This window comes from Lycorma delicatula, chromosome 9 (genome assembly GCF_047948215.1).
Source record: "Lycorma delicatula isolate Av1 chromosome 9, ASM4794821v1, whole genome shotgun sequence".
NCBI lineage: Eukaryota > Metazoa > Arthropoda > Insecta > Hemiptera > Fulgoridae > Lycorma > Lycorma delicatula.
The window spans coordinates 49267079-49287427 of NC_134463.1; the positions used below are offsets into that span (position 1 = coordinate 49267079).

Sequence of the window (20349 nt, forward strand, 5' to 3'; positions counted from 1 at the left end):
GTTCTGTGTTCGCGGCTTGATCAGGATACTGAGAGAGAGTGACAACTTAATGTTTACATACTTACTGTATATACTTTAATTATATAGAACAAAAATCAAATAATACAACTCAGCAATAATAAAAATTAATATTATAATAATAATAATAATGTAATAATCGACAATAAAAATAATAGTGATTACACCAACAAGAAACAATAATAATAAATAATCATGCAGATAATAATAATAAAAAATGATTACAAACGAAATAAAATTTAAAACAAAGTCAGGATTTATTTACAGGTTGGGAATCATAAAAACCAGAATTCCACTGACTGTTCAGAACGACTGGTATGTAATAAGACAAGTATAAAGTCATTCAATACCGTTCTCTGCGCATACCTTCACAATAAAACTACCCTATAGTTAATAAATGAATTTAATACTTTCTCCTTTTCACTAATTGTCTACAGGAACTCCCTAAACAATTTCCTTCATTCATCACTGGCCCAGTGGAATGCTTCTGACGTCACCTTCATCACTTCGAACCTGTACACACCTACTATTATTCATTCTTTCCCTGATCCTCGTAACAGATACTCTGGCTTCAAACTTCCGTAATAACTCCTCGCTTAGAACTGATTTCGAATGCAATTAAATAATTAAATCCATCCTTAAAATACTAAATAATAAACAAAACAAAACTTGAAAAATTAGACCCGTCATTTAAAATAAACCTTTTAAAAACACACCCGATTAGAATCATCCAGCAGCAAGGGACTCTGTCCAGGTTCTGCGATCTGTAGGGAGAAACAAACTCCCGCCAACTTTGCATTCCATTCCATTCCATTCCGAACTGATTTCAACTCGTCTTTCCTGGGGTATTTATATCCTTATCCTTCTGACCTGCAGGACCGGACCCGTTTTGAATCGTGAGAATTTTCATCCGTTCTTACATTTTTCCACGGTTCTACTCTGATCCGGTAATTCTTCTCACAACATCTTTTTCGGTATATCAACGGGCAGTATTACAAAGGACGAATCTTAAACGAACCTGATGGCATTATTAACTTTGAAGTAATTAAGTAATATTTTTGAAGTTTCAAAATTATGCACAATAATTGACGTAAATTGTATGATAAGTGAAATAAAAAATAAATAATAAATAAAAATTGGGGTTAAACAGTAACAATTATTTTAATTTCTGAGCAGATATCTTGAAAAAGTAATATTTAAATATAATAACTAAAATTCATTTTTGTTATATTTTATATAGATTGGAAGTAGGCAAGTATAACGAATTGTACCTTTTTTTTTTTTTCCCTACTCTCCCCGACCGGATATCCAATTAAGTATACTCAGTCGGGGAGAGTGTCCTTTTACTCTCAAAGGAGGCGTCCCCCACCCGCCGGCTATACGTCCGGCACGGCAGGTTGGCCTCCCCGGTCTCGGATCTTTTGTTTTACATTGCCTGCCTCTAATCCCCCGCTTTAGAGCCAAGGTCCGGCTATGCCGTCCCCCAGCGCCTCAGCAGGGAACCGGGACTCGGTCTTTACGTCTTTGGCCTCTAATCGACAGCGCCGACCCCACAAAGAGCCTAGGCTCCCGCAGGGACGACCCCGCCGACCGGGACTTGGTCTTTTATTTTAACCCAAACTCAAACTCCCCTGGAGTTCACCCCCTTCTCAGGTACCCGCACACCAAGCGTACAGGCCCTCCATGGAGTGACTGTCCGCCCTACCCTACTGTTTATACTCCCATTCTTCTGTCTTCATCCTCTTTGGCCCGCAGGACCTCCCCGGCGAACCTGCGGAACCATTCCCAGTTCTCATTGTTGTACCCCAACCAGTTTATGAGATTTTCTGGTGTAAGACCATTAATTACTATTTGACCTCTGTTAACGGCCCATCTTGGACATATGAACAACGTATGTTCGGCATCGGCGTTCTCTGGACAATAGATGCACTGCGGGGTGGCTCTCTTCCCGATCCTATACAGATATTGACCGAAAGAGCCGTGCCCCGTCAGTAATTGTGTCATGTAAAAATTGACATCTCCGAGTCTATTGTTATTCCAGGTTTTAATATTAGGGATTAGGCGTCTGGTCCATTCTCCCACTCTGGACCCTGCCCACTCTTCTTGCCATTCTTGTTCTATAATCCCTTCCATCTCTTCTTTCGACATACCGCTGTGTCTGAGGGTTCTGGCTTTTATCTGAAGGTCTATGGGTAGGACCCCGGTCAGTACGCACAGCGCGTAATACGATACCGTACAGTAACTAGCAGCTACACGCAGCAATGCCAGTCTATGGACACTTCTCAACTTCTTTTTATTTCGCTGTATGTTCATTGCCACCCCCCATATGGGAGCCGCATACAGTACCCCCGAAGTGATAGCCGCGGTTATCAATCTTCGAATAACCATTTTAGGTGTGCCGTGGTTTTGAAATAATCCTCTTAATCCCTTTACAGCAGGAGTAACTCTCCCACAAATCATATCAATATGCTTGCTGAACCTTAAACTTTTGTCCAGAAGTACCCCCAAGTATTTTGTTTCTTTTACTTCATCAATTCTCTGTCCTCTGATATTTAGATTCACACTTCTTAATGGTCTTCTACCCGAGAGGACCAGGCAACAGGATTTATTAGGAGCTATTTCTAATTTGTTATCCTCCATCCATTCATCTATTGTTCTAAGCGCTTGGTTTGCCTTGTACCGAATTGTACCTAGTAATAGATATGATAACTGATAACGCAATACTTGGTAAGTAAAAATAATTTTTTTTTATACCACAATTCTGTTTATTCTATAAAAACATAATATCAAACAAATTTCCTCAATAAAAATTTAGTAGCTAATTAGTATTGAACATAATATTAATAGTTGGCTATAGATTATTTAATAACCTTTATTATATAACTAGGTCTTTATTTTTCATACGTATAATGTGCAACGGATTTCAAGAAATATTTTTACTCTAAACGATGCTGACATCCAGATTGTTTTCAAACATTTTTTTTCAGACATATTTTAGAATGAAATAGATGTAATTTTACATAAATTTGAAATCGCTCTAATTTGACGGAAAATCATAAAAAAGAGAAAGAAACCTGATAATATTTTCGGTTTAACAAAGAATTTAACACATTTTTTTTATACACTTGTTAATATAATATCATTATGAATTATTATTCTAAAATATGTGAATACTCGTAAAAGATGGGCAATAGCTTAGTTAATAAAAGCAGTACTAAAATAAATAGTATATAAATACATGAACAGTTTAACATTAGGGATACCGGATTGTAAGCCAATTTTATTGTAGAGAATTCTGTTAGAAAACCATAATACTTGAGAATTTACATAACTGCTTCGATGAATAGAAAAATTTAACATAATAAAATTGTACCAATTGTTACAAATCACATAAAGAAATTTAAAGTTAAAGTTAAAGAAATTTTTCTTATAATTACAAATTTAAAAAATTTGTTAAATGATTCTAAAATTAAATCATTTAACACGTGTTCCATAAATATAATGTTCATGTTGCAAATAAGAAATTACATAGACTGTTCACTGAGTGCATGTGGGTGTTATAAAATTTGTGTTTCTTTATATGAGGTATTTTGTTTTACATTGATACGTATTCAAAACAGATTGTATTTCACTTCATGTATTTTAACACACGATCGATTTACATGCTAACACAATGCACCTGGAATTAAACTGTGTGCAGTGGCGGTTCAAAGCTAAACTTAGCTCCAGAAAACATTTAGTTCTGCTCCAGAAAACATTTTTCTAGGAATTTTCAAGGCCATGGTTAAAGTTTTCTGTAAAATAAAAATAAAAAACCGAAAAGAAGTTAATCAAATAAAATAGTTGGAAGCAGGATAATGATCTAATTCTACAATTAATCACATTCAAAAACATGTTACACGTGATTGTGATACACATTACATTCAAGAATATGGAAAGAATGTGGTTTTTAAGTTCGTGCTTAAAAACCGTATTCGGTTTAACCGTATAAATAATAAAATGTCAATACAGACAATTTGTTTAGTAATAACAGTCATAAAATATCCTCTTAAAAATACAGTCCAATGGTGCTTAATTTAAATTTCTATGTACACAGAAACAAGCTGTAATTATTTTTACTAATTACCTTCAGTTTCGCCCTTCCGGTGTGTTTCTGGTCAGATTTGGCAATCATAGAGCCCTTACCATCTTCTGATCACTACTTAAAAAACAACTAATTCATTTTCATATTCCTTATAACGCTAAACTAGAAAAGTGAACAAACAAGGAACGTTCCATACGTAGGCAGAGTAAAAAAACTACCTTCCACTAGCACGACATGGTCGGCACTGTGAGAGCGACAGTGCACTCTCTCCAACAAAGCTTCGCGCGGAATTTTTTATGTACGCTTGCGCACAAGAGTCAAACACTACGCCGCTGGAACTGTGAAGCACACATTTCCATATTTTTGTATTTTTATCATAAACTGGGGGATGGCTACTGACATTAAGCTTAAGGATTATATATTGAACAAGTATAAAGAAAGAATTAAAACAAAAAAGATTCATTATATTAAATGTTTTCGATAATAAGAGTGGAAATAAGAGGTGTTGCAGTTCTACAGTGCTTATATGCGAGCCGCCAATGACTGTGTGACTGAATATAAGTAAAGTAAAAAATCTACTTCACTAATTGTAAAACTAAACACTTATTTTCTGGGTACACAAAAAATTATAAATTACATACACTTTCATTTGTAACACATCAAACCACTCAACCTCTCGTAAACATGCTACTAGATTTCTGACTGCATAAGTATGATCCACACATTACTCAACAGACTCATATCATCTAAGTCAACATATATGCAAAGCCATATTTGTATTGTATTTTTATTTATTTATTACAATTCCTAGCAAACCCGACAATGCTTCGCTATTGCTAGATTTGAGTATATATACAGATTAAATGAACACAATTGAAAGTTTGATAAAACATGGACAAAATGAACATTATACAACTCCAAACAATTTAACCTTTCCCTTTCACTCTTTCTCCCTTTTCCCATTTTCATTTTCACCATATTCCCTTTCCCTTCCGCATTCTTTTTACTTCCCTCATTTCTGTTTCCCTAATTTCCCTTTCCTCCTACTCTGTTTCACCATTCCAGTTTTCTTTTTCACCTTTCCCTTTCCATATTATTTTCCCTTATTCTCCTTTGTTCTTTTTTCCATTTACTCTTCTTGCAGTTATACCTTTTCGGATTTTTCCCTTTTCCCCGCACATAAATCGGTCCAGTAGTTTTTTAGTCTATAGCGGGCACACATATCATAAACATTGAAATTGAGTCAAAATATTTAGTATAGCGTGTGTTAATTTTACGTACAACATATAGCTCTGTTTTTAAAAAAAAGCATGATTTTACTTGTCACAGGTGTGACGTCTTAAATATTTTAATAGTAGGTATACAAAAACACGCCAGTATTTGAATGCAACATTGTGTCAAAATTTCAAAGCAATCGGTGAAGAACTTTAGGAAATTTAAGATTTTGAACAAACAAATATTTACATTTTTATTTATATAGATTATTTACGAGGGTTATTTTTTTTTCAAGGTCCGATTAATTCATTTATTTAATATCATTAATTAAAGAAAGGGATTTAGCTAATAATATTAACCAGTCAAAAATACGATGATTTTATTCATCTCGATTCCCCATCCCCCCGAGGGGAGAAGATCCCGCCTCGTAGCGTGTCCGGTCGCTACACCAACCCCTCCATTTCAAGCCAGTAGTGGCTTTAACGGAGGACATCTTCTCGCCCTCAAACTGATCACATACCACAGCGTTCAGTTCAGGCCCCGCTGAGATGCCAGCGATGAGGATGCACCGAGGGAGATCTGCATCGGTAAATTCACCCCGAGATAGTAGTTTTAGGTTTATGCCTTCAGAAGAAGACAACGGACACCTGCAGCTACCACGACACCCTCAGGAACTAAGCTAGAAACCTAACCGCAGATTGAAGACCCTGCGCCTAGTTCTAACTATTAATGAGCCAATTTCATTTACCCTCACTACTGGAAGTTTATTTTCTCTTTATCAATGGAGTGGGATAAGAATCATTTATTTATAGTGTCAGACGTTCTTACTTATCTAAGATCAGTCAGTAACTGAAGTAAACGATTAAGTTTATATTGGAATTAATTTTTTTTAGTTAAATTTTTAGTATAATTTAATATTTTGGGAGTGAATTTTTTCTGAAATTATTAAAGTTCTTTGTACGTTGTCTTTAACGAATGTGTAAATAATAAATAAATAAAAGTACTGTCGCAGTTGCTTCTTTTACTGGTTAGTTAGCTTACGTAGGTGAAAAAGATATAGAAATTTCTATTATCTTTGAAAGTTAGGGAAACTCTTTCCTTATATTATTGCTACCTTTTTTCCCCACAAGATACTACATGATTTCCCCTGGGCGAATAAAAGGTGAGCCAGAAACTGGTCACTTAACCCAAATGCAAGGGTAGTTTTATTTTATGAAATTTGAATTAGGACGTAATAAAAAATTTAAATCTTTATTCGGATAAACCAATAGATAAAACTAAACAAAAGTTACATATGTATACTAAATTTTGGTTACAAAAAATGAGTTGAATAAAAGTAACTTGAAAAGAAAAAAATATCTTTATTTCTATAAATACGAATATAATACAATTACGATGTCATGTAAATAAAATAAAATAGCTCTGAAATCTTATCCCTTTTGATTAAATTATTAGTGACTACATCATTAATTATTCCATTCTCCAGCAACCATCATCATCTTCAACTATAGTATCGCCTCGATAAGAAAGTAATCAAGTAAACAACAAATTAAGCGTTTTAATGTGCAAATTTTTGTAGCAAATCTAAGTATACCTTTGTATACGAAGATTCGGCTCTCTCTCTCTCTCTCTCTCTCTCTCTCTCACTCTCTCTTACTCTCTATCTCTGTGTGTGTGTGTGATTATTCATATCATAATGAAACCATTAATTTTTGCCTTTCTAGTTTTAATTATGAATTCCTTAACAAATAACCGTCATCTAAACAGAGCAGTTCTAGATTAACTTTTTTTTAATTAAAAAAAAAAATGTTTGTTAATTTTTAAATATCTGTCTAAATTTATTTTAAATTTAAATCCATCTTCGCTAGTTAACCAATGCATTTAAAGCGTTAAAATCCTAATATTTTATAGATTTTACTTTTTTTTAAATAAGCCTTCTATTTCTTGAAAAAAATGAGCCAAACACGTATATCCCTTCCTAGAAAATTACAGATTTGTTTATTTTGAATGGTAGTTGTATCTTTGTAGTTTTAAAACCATTTTAATATGTTTTCTTTTAAAATTTATTATCACTGATAAGGGAATATTTTCTTAAAAATTAATTTTACCCGAATGTTTCCCGTTGAGAAGTGAAAATCGACAAGATGTCTTTTAATTTAGTCTTTTTTTGTTTAAAATCAATTTTAGTGAAATTTTTAAAACGTTAACATATAGCACGGCTAATTTTTCTGGCTTTCCCCTTGGTGGATATGTTATTCGTCAGAATTACCGGACCTGGGTTTCTAAAAACAAGCTTATTTTCTTTGCTTCCCCCTTCCACCCACGAATACAGGCGTACAGTGTGCGGTTCAAAGGCGACGAATAATTGGCGCCACTGTTTTTTGAAAAAACTGTGGATGCTACACACCAAGAGTGGGCCATACCAAGAGTCCCACTTATGGTTTATTGACATGCGTAAGGCCTATAATAATGTTTCTCTATTGAAGATGTAGCAATTTTATGAGAAATCATACTATCAGCGAAAAATATGTACAAGCAGAGGAAAGATTTATAAATGATACATACTCGGTTAATAAAGATTGGAATGTCGTAGTCATCAGGGTTTACTACAAGTAAAGTTTTAAAGTAAGATAAAAACAAAATGAAAACATGTATTTATTGGAATTATGGAAATTATTATGATAGGTTGAGAGTAATGGAAATGGTTGTTTTGTTATACACTGGTAACCTAATTAATAATGGCAAGTTTAAATATGATGCGATTACAGAGATGAAACCCAAGAACTTTCACATAATAGAATAGTATATTAAATTTACACAGAAGTATAAGTACATGTAACAGAAAAGATGCTGAACTGGAGACCATCCAATGAAAGTTAGATTGATGCCCAAATTTTATGAAATGACTACTTTTGGAGCAACAAGAGAAAGAAAATGATTTACTATAAATAATGAGACGAAAGTTTAGTAACAAAATTTTCTGCATTGTATAGTATAACTTTAAAACAATATTTTGAAAAAGAAACATAATTAAATGAAATAAAAATTATTCAAATATAAAAATAATAATATAAAAATAAACCGTTGTTAAGGAACGAAACTTTTTAATTTTAAAATTTATATTATACAGTTACATTATTTCGTAGACACAACATTTTGAACACCTTACAAAATTTTTAAAGTGTTTGCAAATCAAACACAAATAAAGATGCACAAAAAAGATTCAACAAAACAACCAAAATTCACATCGCGAACATCGTATTTGATAAATCAGTTGTACAGGTTACGTAAGTAAATTAAAATTATCAAAATAACTAAATTTAAAAAATTAAAATACCATTATATATAGTAAAGTTTCCAAGAATTTACAATTTCACGCAGTAAAATTCGTGAAATGAAACGAGGGTTCCGTAATCGTAATGCGGCGATTTTCACCAATTTTATCGTTGATTCATCATCATTTCATCAGTCAAAAGGCTAGACCGATTACTGCTGTCCTCATCATGAACAATGGTGCAGCCATTTTTAAACTAACTGCACCACTGCTTCATTCCACTTTCACTCATTATTCCATTTCCGTACACCTCACAAAGTTACCGATGAATTTCAACTGGTTGGAGGTTTTTTGCCAGTAAAAACCTAATAACTGAACGCACCTCACAACTGACGGGATTTTCTATTAAAGCGCACATTTCAGTAATTCACAACGAACAAACTACAAAAATCACAGTCCGCACGCTACGACAGCTTCATGAGTGTAGAAACGTATCCCCACCCCATCACCACGATAGGCACAAATGGAAGTTACTTTCTGGACCGCTCTCGTATATACTCATAAACGACAAACTGAATGTTTATATAAACTTCATAATTGTGTTTAAGAGTTAACATACTTACCGGTAAATTAAACCGGAAGAATTTATCGGCTAAACGAAAAATATATAAAAACAGATATTTACTATTCTAAAGTGTTTTGGAATAAATTAATTTAATTTTTTTTTATTAGTATTTTTACAATTTTCACAAAATTCTGGGGTTAGCCGAAAGCAACTATTTACTAACATACATTTTATTAAGTTATATTATCTTGCCGGAATAACGTGAATACAATGTTAAATGGTGATTTTGACTGAATTCAAATTTGGCATACAGTAATACTATTTCTCCTTTGTAACATTTTCTTTGATTCTGTTTACGTATTTATCATTAGTATTTGTTCATTTTTTTCTACCATGATATTTTTATATTTGTTTTTATTTCACAGTGATACCAACAGAAAAATATCAAATCGTTAAACAAAAGGAAAAAACACAAAAGGAAAAGTCCGGTAGCGTGATTTTTGCAGAAATGTTGCAGTCGAATAGTAAGTATTTTATTCAAGTTTCTATGTACAGTTTTGATGTAGAAGTCATTTTCTATTTATGCAACTGCAGATTCTGCTTTCACGAGTAGAGCCGGAGTGTTATCCACTCAACTTTGCAATCTTTAATTATTTTAATTATAAGATTGAAAATGAAAATGAATATCGGGTAAATGCTACTGTAATGTTAATATGTTGACTCTTCTTGTGTGCATTTTAAAATAGAAATATATATATATATATATATATATAAGAATTCTAAAAAAAATATATAGATACCCCAAGTAATAATCTACGAAAAAAAGTTAATTTTTTTATTTTTGGTAATTAATTTTACTAGCTAATCTTTTAACCACTCATATTATATTTTAATAACTATAATATTTTTTGGACATTCTTTTACTTGTTTTTTTTTTTTTTAATTAATATCTTTTTATTTTTTTTCCAGCGACTACTACGTTGAGTGCGGATAGTAGCAATTTGGACATATACATTAAAAAACGCAAAGAGTTAAAAAAAAAACTACAAGAATTAATAAAACGATCAGAAGACATAAAAAATAGTTCAATTAAATTACAGAAACAACGACACCTGTGCAGATTTCACCTTAATCTAAAACAACCAGTAAGTATTCTTTTTTTATTCTTCTCTTATGCAGTCTTACATCATAAGTGGAAACTAGCATACGTAACTGATATAGTTTTGGATGATGTTGTTAAAACAGAAAATCTTTTAAAATATTTGAAATCAGTAAAAAAATGATTGAAATTTATCAATTATTTTTTTTTTCAAGAATCCTTTGTATATAACCTTTTCGATACATTGAATACATCGATAAATGGTTTTATTAAATTCTGAGTATGGTTGTAGAAGTAAATCCAGCTAACTTCATTGCTGCTTGAGCAGTAAGGGAATAAGCCAGTAGTATGTTACGATTATATAATTACTTTTTTTTATGTATTTATTTTTTTGAATTACTTATTACATTATGTGTAAAATAATAATGGGTGTTTCCCGTAAATGAAATTTAAAAAAAAGCTGAATTTTATTTTGGTATTTAATTTATAACGATCTTAGACGATAGAAAGGAAATTAATGAAGAGTTCAATATTAAACAGTGGAATATACGAGGGTTATTTTTTTTCAAGGTCCGGTCGGACGATAAATAAAAACCCGCTTAAAAATCGGACGAACATTTGCACATAAGTGTTGCGCAGCGTCTCTAGTATGCCCTTCAATCACGCTACGTCACCTCGTTTAGTTCTGAACACGCAGCTAGCATGGAAACATTACAACAATAACATCTCCCGCCAAGTGTGAAGTGCGTGCGGTAATTCGATTTCTTCAGGCTGAGGGGTGTAATGCAGCTGAAATTCATCGCGAATAAGTAATGTGTACGGTGAAACTTAAATGAGTGACAGCAAAGTGCGACAATGGTGCAGGAACTTTAAATCAGGACATACAGATGTTCATGATGCAGGCGGTCAGGGAAGGAAACGACTGTCAACCGATGATCTCGTTGAGCGAGTGGATGAGGCAACTCGAGAAAATCGTCGGTTCACAATTTCTGTATTGAGTGATTCGTTTCCTGAAATTTCAAGTTCAGCTCTCTACACCGTTGTGAGTGAGAGACTTCAGTACCGCAAACTGTGTGCGAGATGGGTTCGGAAGATGCTGTCCGCCCATCACAAAACAATGAGAATGGACGCCTCTCTGACGTTTCTTCAGCGCTACCACAATGAAGGAGAACATTTTTTGAACAAAATTGTCACGGGGGATGGAGACGTGGGTCCATTTCGAAACTGAAGAAACAAAAGAACAATCCAAACAGTGGATGCATTCTCATTCTCCCAGTAAACCAAAGAATTTCAAGCGAACCTTCTCCAACATAAAGTATATGGCTTCTGTGTTCTTGGACCGGAATGGAGTTCTCTTGGTGCAATTCATCGAACGTGGCACGACCATCACTGCAGCCTCATACTGTGTGACTCTTCAACATCTACTAAGGGCAATTCAGAATAAGCGGAGAGGAATGTTGTCATCAGGCATTGTCTTTCTCCATGACAATGCTCGGCTGCCCACTGCAGCTGTAACAAAGAAGCGTATGCAGCGTTTTCGTTGGGAAGTGTTTGATCACCAAACATACAGCTCGGACTTGGCTCCATCCGATTTTCACCTCTTTGCTCACATGAAACGCTGGCTAGGAGGACAACGTTTTGTCACAGACATCGAGCTGCAGACCAGCGTAGAAACATGGAAGTTGAGAAACTTGGAAGTTGAGACCACGCTACGACAAATGTCTAAATCGGAGTGGCGACTATGTAGAGAAATAGCGTAACTATGTAAGTACTTGTTACAAACAAAAAATTTTTTATTTCAACTGTGGTTTTAATTTCGTGACTGATCGGACCTTGAGAAAAACCCTCGTACTATTACAGGAGTGGAAGCCGATTCCGTGATGAAATTAAAAAGGAAATTATATAACTGATATAAAAGAAGAAAACTTTTCGAAATATTTATGTAGGTTGTAATATTTATGGTATTGAAACAGCCATAACGGGAAAAATAGTTAGGAGAAAATAAGACATCTGTTAAATGTTTGTTGTTAAAGAAGGATATAGAAAATCAAATGAGGGCATCACCATACGAATTTTCCATCAGTGTCACCAACTAATTCTATGAAAATGAATAACGCTGTAAAGAGCAAATAACATCCCGACCGGATTTACTTCGGATAATAAAAATTGAAACTGTTTCCGATTGGTTTTTTTTTTAATGTAAACTACTGAGAATCACTGAAATATATTTGTATTCTACTGTACAAATAAAACTTAACTCTGTTGATCATAGAAATTTAATAGTTTAATGAACATCAGCAGTATCGTAAGAAAAACATCAGATTTTGTGTTTATAAAAGATGATATTTTATAAATAATCTTTTTAAATTCTTGGAATTGGATATGTGGGATTTAGTAGACGTGTTTAGGGTTGGACATACTGATATCCGTGACCAGGGATGAAGTCGGCGTGACACCGGAGACCTCGGTGGGATGTCTCTGTAGGTGGCTAGACAGGGAGGGCAGCCTGCTGCCTGAGGTGACCGAATGATGCTTGATTGCTGGACTGGTTGTTAAGGGGTGTTTCAATGACAGAGAAAAAAACCAGGGAGAAAATATTCCTCTCTTTCCTGGGTTATGACGTTAGCTTCAGCATCAGACTTCATGAAGATTCAATTACGTTGTAATATTCTACTATTATCAGTAAAATCAAGGAAAACCTCTTGGCTCTTCTAAATTAAGCGTAAGATTAAGTAATTCTTTAAATTATTTTCTGGTAATTATAATAATATATTGGTACTTTATAATAAAGCGATTATTAAATATTTTTTATTTTTAACAATGATGAATTTATTTACACTAAAACGTAATTATGGAAGATTACTTCAAAGCCGTATATCTAACACATTCAATATATTACTAAATACATAAGGATCAGTAACTATGAAGGGCGTTCTGAAGATTCACGGCCTGAAAGAAAAACAAGATTTTAAAAAAATGTTTAACAGCTTTATTTTTACACGTAGTCACCTTCCAATTCCATTTCACAACTCACATTTAGAGCCATGACTTTTCATATTTTTAATACCTTCAATATTAGCATTATATTTTTCCAACTCAGGGGTAAAATAAAATAAAAATGGGCGATTAGTTTCTGTGGACTTAATTCAAACATTTTAATCAGAATTAATCTGTACATGTTTTGTTAAAAATTTTATTTATTTATTTAAACAAATTTATTTTACTTTTGGCTGGTGTCGCCAAACACTATTTTATGTTTGGCGACACCAGCCTTTTAATTTTTACTGCAGATTTTTTGAAAACTGCTGAAAATAAAATTCTGAAACCTATTTCGAGAAGGATCCGTTTACGAACCTCTGTTTATACGAACTTTCTTCTTTATTTTCACCAGTAAAACATGTGTTGAAAGTTTTTTCATTCCTTATGAATCATACCGTATACATAGTTTTAATATTGGTATTATAGTAATGCATATATGTCCAATATAATATTCCTTTCATTCAGCAAGTATTGGTGATCTATTTTTCATACTGCCACCAACTATACTGAATAATATAATTATATTTACTCAACAAATTTCACTATACTATTTATACACACATTATGCATTACAAAAAATTGTGATATAAAGTTAGATTTAATAATTGAATTTAATTCAGAAGTCAATGGAATTGTGTAGAAGTCAATGGCGTAATTATACCTCGGGTAACTAGAAGATTTAATACTGATGACATGTTTATTATAAGGAAGTATAAGTTGTTTTTTTTAGAAATTTTTTTTATAATTTTTTCCTTTTTCAGCCAAAAGCAACATTAATAAAAAGTAAAACTTGTACATCAATGGTAGTCCTTTATTCTAAGGATACATCTTCAGTTTTACAAATAAAACAGTCACAGGAGATTACAACACATCGTAGTACATCGGTGATGTCTCAACAGGAAGTCATGAAGGCGCAGCAGTCGTTGCAGGGAACGTTACAACAGCCAGTTATTCAAATGGATAACACAAATAATCCATTTCGAATATTGACTAAAGAAATTTTAATGTCAGATTTATCTTCACCAATACCATCACCATTCCCACCACTACCACCACTACCACCAATACCACCACAACCACCAGAAAGACCAAGCATTTTAGCAGCACCCAAACCTCCAACACGAAAAAGACCAATCATTTTTCTAGAAAAACCTCCAATACGACAAAGACCAAACATTTTACCAGACAAACCTCCAACAACACCACCACCACCGCCGCCGCCACCACCACCACCACCACCACCACCACCACCATTTTTAAACGAAAGACCAAGTACTTCACCCAAGAAATCCGTACCAATCCCACTACCAAGAACTAGATATGTGTATAACAAACACGAAAACATCAATCACCAAATCAACCACTACCATAACCATTACCACCACTATCATTACCACTACTATTACGATGAAAATGGTCAAGAAAAAAATTCCCGGAGTCAGGTAGGGTAAGGCGAGGTAAATCAGCTGGAATCAGGCTAGGAATTGTCAGGGTAGGGTCAAGCCGACTAGATTCAGGCGGGGTAGATTTTGGCGAGGTAGAGTCAGGCGAGGTAGAGTCATGCATAGGTTAGATAGTCATGCATCAAAAATCTTAACTAGAATTCTGTACAGAAGAATTAACAGGAGAGTGGAAGAAGTGTAAAATTCACAGAGAACCCCTGGATCCTAAAGGTACCTCCTGGGCCCGCGCAATGCTTAAACCTCAGGACCGATCTCGGAGGAGAAGACAGTGAGATAGGAATTTTAGTCGGTAGGATGCGGGTACACATAGGCTCTTAATAACATCTAGCCGAACCCGTGCGAGTCCGACACTCCCCCATTTATGGGGGGGTGCGTAAATGGCATTTCTCAGACTCATCTGTAACAAAAAAAAAAAAAGGAGGAATGTAGGATGTATACTGAAATGAAACGAGCGGCACTATATAGGGAATCTTGGAGAGCTGCATCAAACCAGTCAAATGACTGAAGACAAAGAAATATAACAATAATACTTTAATTTGATTTGTTCCTTTTTGAAGTTCGATAATGAATAACACTCATTTAGCCTGTTATTTATAAATTCTTTTGTAATCTTAATTCTCTTTAATAAAACTATTAAAAAATTAATTTCTAATTCAAAATTGTTTATTTTACAACTGTTTTTTTAACAACTAACATATTCGCATAAGCACAAAAAATTCAATTTAAAATTTACTTATTAAATTAAATAATTTAGAAAAAAAAAATTTCTGAAATATTAGTCTAGTAATTATTACTTATACTAAATTAAATTTATTAAATTTAATTAATATTCAATTTAATATTTAGTTATTTCCTAAATAAAATAACCTTTTGTAAATAACTAAATATTACTTGTTGTCAATGATAATATATTCCAATATGATATTAAGAAATATTTTTTACCTAACGATGCTGATGTCCACAAACAGGAAATGGAGGTTTACACATTTTCTTGTAGAAACAGCTTGGTTGTTATGGTAGGTGTGTATTTTAAAATCTATAATTAACGACGTTTTAATAAATATAAATATGGTACATGTGTATATATATTAAAAATATTTACAGATTAATAAATTCGGGTATAATCTCAAAATTTTGAGTAAATAAGCCACCGACACCTTATCCTCTTGTGAGTAAGGATTGGCAAAGATTACTAAAAATTTCAGTATGTAAATACACATATATTTATTTTCAGCGTTATAAAGTGAAAGTAATGGCAGGGAATTAAACCCGTGAATATGACGGATGTGAATGCGATTAGAAGCTTTCGTCGGTCATGACGTTCTGCAGCAAACCTAGACGTGTATGAAGGGCATATTCATGTTAAAGGTCGGTTTCCTTTTTGGGAACATATTGACGTTTAGCCTGGCTAAAGTCCTGAAGACGACGATCCGTAGTGAATTGTTATATTTCCCTGGTTATCGTTTTGACATTTGTAGGTAGATTATGAGAACCATAACACGAGAACCGTCAACAAACTTACTTTCCGTGAATTTTAATGCTAATAAAATGTTTTTTCTTTTTATACCGCACTTCCAACTGCACCTATTTACTCTCTGGTGTCTCCAGGTGCAAAATAATATCATGTTTAACTACTACCAATATGAAACGATATGAATCGCTTGAAATTCTTCAATCTCGTTTGTGTTTATGTCAATTGGTATTTAATCCTGTTCCTATATCCTAATCCTATTTAATCCTGTTTAATATTCTCAGTATCAATAAAATTTATAGATAGTGTATTACTATTATATAAAATAGTAAAAACATTTATGGCCTGCGAATGCGGGAACACCTTCGGCCCCGGCCATTGGCACTGTCAGAAGATTTCTACCCTTGACGTCAATTGGGTTGTACATTCAAGTCCGCAGCAAAATTTAATTGTAATCATATGTCATCTGAAGTACATCATTCTGGGAAATAATATTTTACGGTGGTTGCGGAGGTTAAAAAAACAAAAATTAAAAGGCAAATATAAATAAAATGTAAAAAAATTATATTTATTAAATACTATTTTCTTCATATAACAATTCGCCTGTTTATTCTGTAAACTAAAAAAACAGCTTTCTTACTTCATAATCATGTTTATAATTATGAATTAACAACAATTGCTTGCTACAGGGTATTAAATAAACGTACTTATTTAAATATGTGTTATAAATATTTATATTGTATTTGTTAATAATATTTTACATCAAAAAAGATATACTTTACATCTTTTCTTCTCAGGTACTCCGATCGTTCAAGTTTCACTTCCATATAAAGCTACGCTACAAACATATACATTCAGAAATGTGTTCCTGACTTTTAAATAATTTTTGATGTAAGCAAATTATATTTCTGACTGAAAGCCCGTTCCGCCTGTGGTATACGGCATTTTACATCGCTCTTGCTTCGTTTATCTTTAGTAATTCTACTTCCGAAATAACAAAATTCTTCTACCTTTATAGTCTTGTCTCGTCCTGTTTTTACTTATCCCGTATCTCGCATAACTCAAAAACGATTAGCCGTAGAATGTCGAAATTTTGGATTTGGGATTGTTGTAAAATCTAGTTGTGCACCACTCGTTTTAATTGCAATCGATTCAACTAAAAGTATCCAAATGAGTCCAAAATCCAAAAATAGTTCGATTTTGGCCTTTTTCTTAACTACAGTAATAAGCCCTCATTGAGAGCTTTTCAATGATATATCATAATTTTTACTTAGTTTTCATTGGTTCCAGAGTTATAGCCAAATAAAATTTAAATATTTGGATCTTACAAGGCATATCGGTGTGAAAAGGAATTCACCTCCTTTTTTTTAATTTAAATATATTGAGTTAACACTGTTAATCACTGTGTAAAAAAAAATTACGATACAAGTCAACAATAAAAAAAAAACACATGAAAAATTATCTGAATTTATTAATGAAATGTACTTTACCTTTTAAAAAAAATGCGTACATGTAATTTAATAGTCTTATAAGGATGTCATGTGGTATTTACATCATATTTTTATATTCAGTCGTCAATATACTTCATTTCTACTACAATTAATTACGTTTGATTTGTTCTTGTTTATTTTCATGAGTTAGTTCTTGTGAACGACTTTAACCATGCCATTCGTAAGTGCTAAACTCAACAGTACTAGGTATAAATAACAGACCCTTGAGAACCGTATTTCGTCGACTGTCATTCAAAACCGGCAGCGATCTAATATATTCAGTATCCACAATATTTAAAATATTCTGTTGAATTGGAAAACTGTTTTAAAAATGTATGGCCTGCGCCGGAAGGCGTACTATCGGCACAAGCAGTTTATATATATATATATATATATAAACTACCGCTTAGAGTATCTTTTACCACAGCTTTAAACTTTCATTTTATAGACTTTTAAGAAGTCCACTGGCGTGTAGAAATGCAACTATATTTTCTTAATTTCCATTATCCAGATCAGCACTAATATTATTTGTAAGACGTAACCTCTTTCTGAGGTCCTCATATATAGTATACTCTTCTATTAGATGCTTAATTGTCAGCGTTTTATTACAAACACCGCACATTGGTCTCACTTCGCCGGTTAACAAATATAAATTTGTTAATCGCGTGTGACCGATTCTAAGTCTGGTCACCGCTACTTGTTCACGGCGAGTCAACTTAAAGTCGCTTTTCCATTTATAAGGAGAAGTTTTAACTGAGTTTAATTTTGTATTTAAACTCCTCCATTCAGCGTTCCACTTGCTTCTTACTATGTTTGTTAGACGGTTTTTAACATCTGGCACTCTTACAGAAAATGCATCCAAATCATCGCAGACTGTTGCCTTTCTGGCAGCTTCGTCTGCGATTTCATTACCTGTAATACCAGCATGCCCCGGAGTCCATACAAATACGCATCGCTGTCCTCGTTGTTTTAGTACGTATAAAATGGACAGGATGTTTGCAATTAGGACATCCTTAATATTCTTGTTCCGAATTGCGACGAGTGCACTTAATGAATCGGAATATATTAGCACTCTCTCTTCGCAATAGTGTTCAGTGTAGCGAAGATCTTGCTGAATTGCAGTGAGTTCTGCCGTGTAGACACTGGCCACATCTGGCAGTCTCCAAAAGTGGGCTTCTTCATTTACATATATCGAGCTTCCAACACCATGTTCGGTTTTAGAACCGTCAGTATAAATTCTAATATGTTCTTCGTAACTACTGACAGTTGCCAAAAATTCCTGCTGGATGATCACTGCTGGTTTCTTTTTTATTTCTCCTTGAGACAGATCCAAACTTGTATTAACCGCTGGCAAGAGCCATGGCGGTATTTCTCTAGTAGAAATTGCCAGGGTTTTTATTTGAGGGTTTGAGGGTTTTTTAATTGAGGGTTTTTATTTGTTCGAAATAAACAATAAAACTACTCGATCAATCCCTACCAAAGTGTTACGCATGTGAAGATTTGCCGGTTGATACACAAACTTTAATGAATTAAATTAATGAACAGTGAATTGTGGGGGTTTGAAAGGAATGATTCGAATCAATTGAATCAATAATATACAAAAATATTCGAATAAAATTTATGTTAAATAAATCGATATCTATATCTTAGTACCATAAAAAGAAGAATAAGGTTTATTAATAATAAAAATATTCATTATTTATTCACCTTTAAGGATGGCAAAGTTGTAACTGAAAGATATTCATTAATGGAAAAAAAAGATTACTCCTCTTATTTCATTATTATATTTTTTGCTCCTTGGCAAAGAAATAAGTTTAGAATTTTTTGTAGTCAAAGTTGTGTGTACTTTGGTTACCATAGCTAGTATTATTGTGTTAAAAATTTAGTTTTTTCAGGTTTTTATAAAGCCTGAACACTTTAATTGTTATTTATTACCACTATTCTCTAAATCATACGGATAACAAAGAGTGCGAGGTTGCGAGCCCTCTAGGTACACGGGAATGAAACAATTTATTTTTATTTTGTAATTGTTTTCTTGAATTATAAAATTGTCTCTAATTAAGCCGATTAGTAAGCTATATTCACAAATTAATACAAGAGCCGCGTGATTGTTTAAATGTCTATATGTCATTCTAATGGTCAGTTTTAATTGAATTATAGCTTATTTGAAATAAGAAACGGAGTTATACACATTTGTTGTGGACATAGCTTGGATGTTACTAATATGCTAAACTCTAAACCAACTGCTTAGTAATAAAGATAAATATTGTACATATATTTCGAATAAAACTGGTGGAGTGACGAGAATAATGTAGTATAATAAATTTACCATAATACTGTTATAAAACATGTATAATATAAAGAATGTGTTTTGATATATAAATTAATTTTGTTTCTCTTAATATCATTTAACGTATATTCCTTAAATTTATGGTTAATGTTAAAAATAAGAAGTGTTTTAAACAGACTGTTCAGTGAGCCAGCCACTGAGTGCATGTTGATGTTATAAGAATTAATTTTTTTATAAGCAGAAACCTGTTATACATTGATACTTATTCTCTGCGAATTGAGTTTCACCTCATGGATTTATTTATAAATAAACTTTTTAGATACTAACATAATGCACGACAA

The 20349-nt window shown here is 33.1% G+C and overlaps 1 pseudogene; it reads right to left on the minus strand.

The window, feature by feature from the left end:
• LOC142330654 (NADH-ubiquinone oxidoreductase chain 4-like) overlaps positions 1-13989 on the minus strand; it is a 37806-nt pseudogene extending 23817 nt beyond the window's left edge.
• Between the last annotated feature and the right edge of the window lie 6360 nt (positions 13990-20349).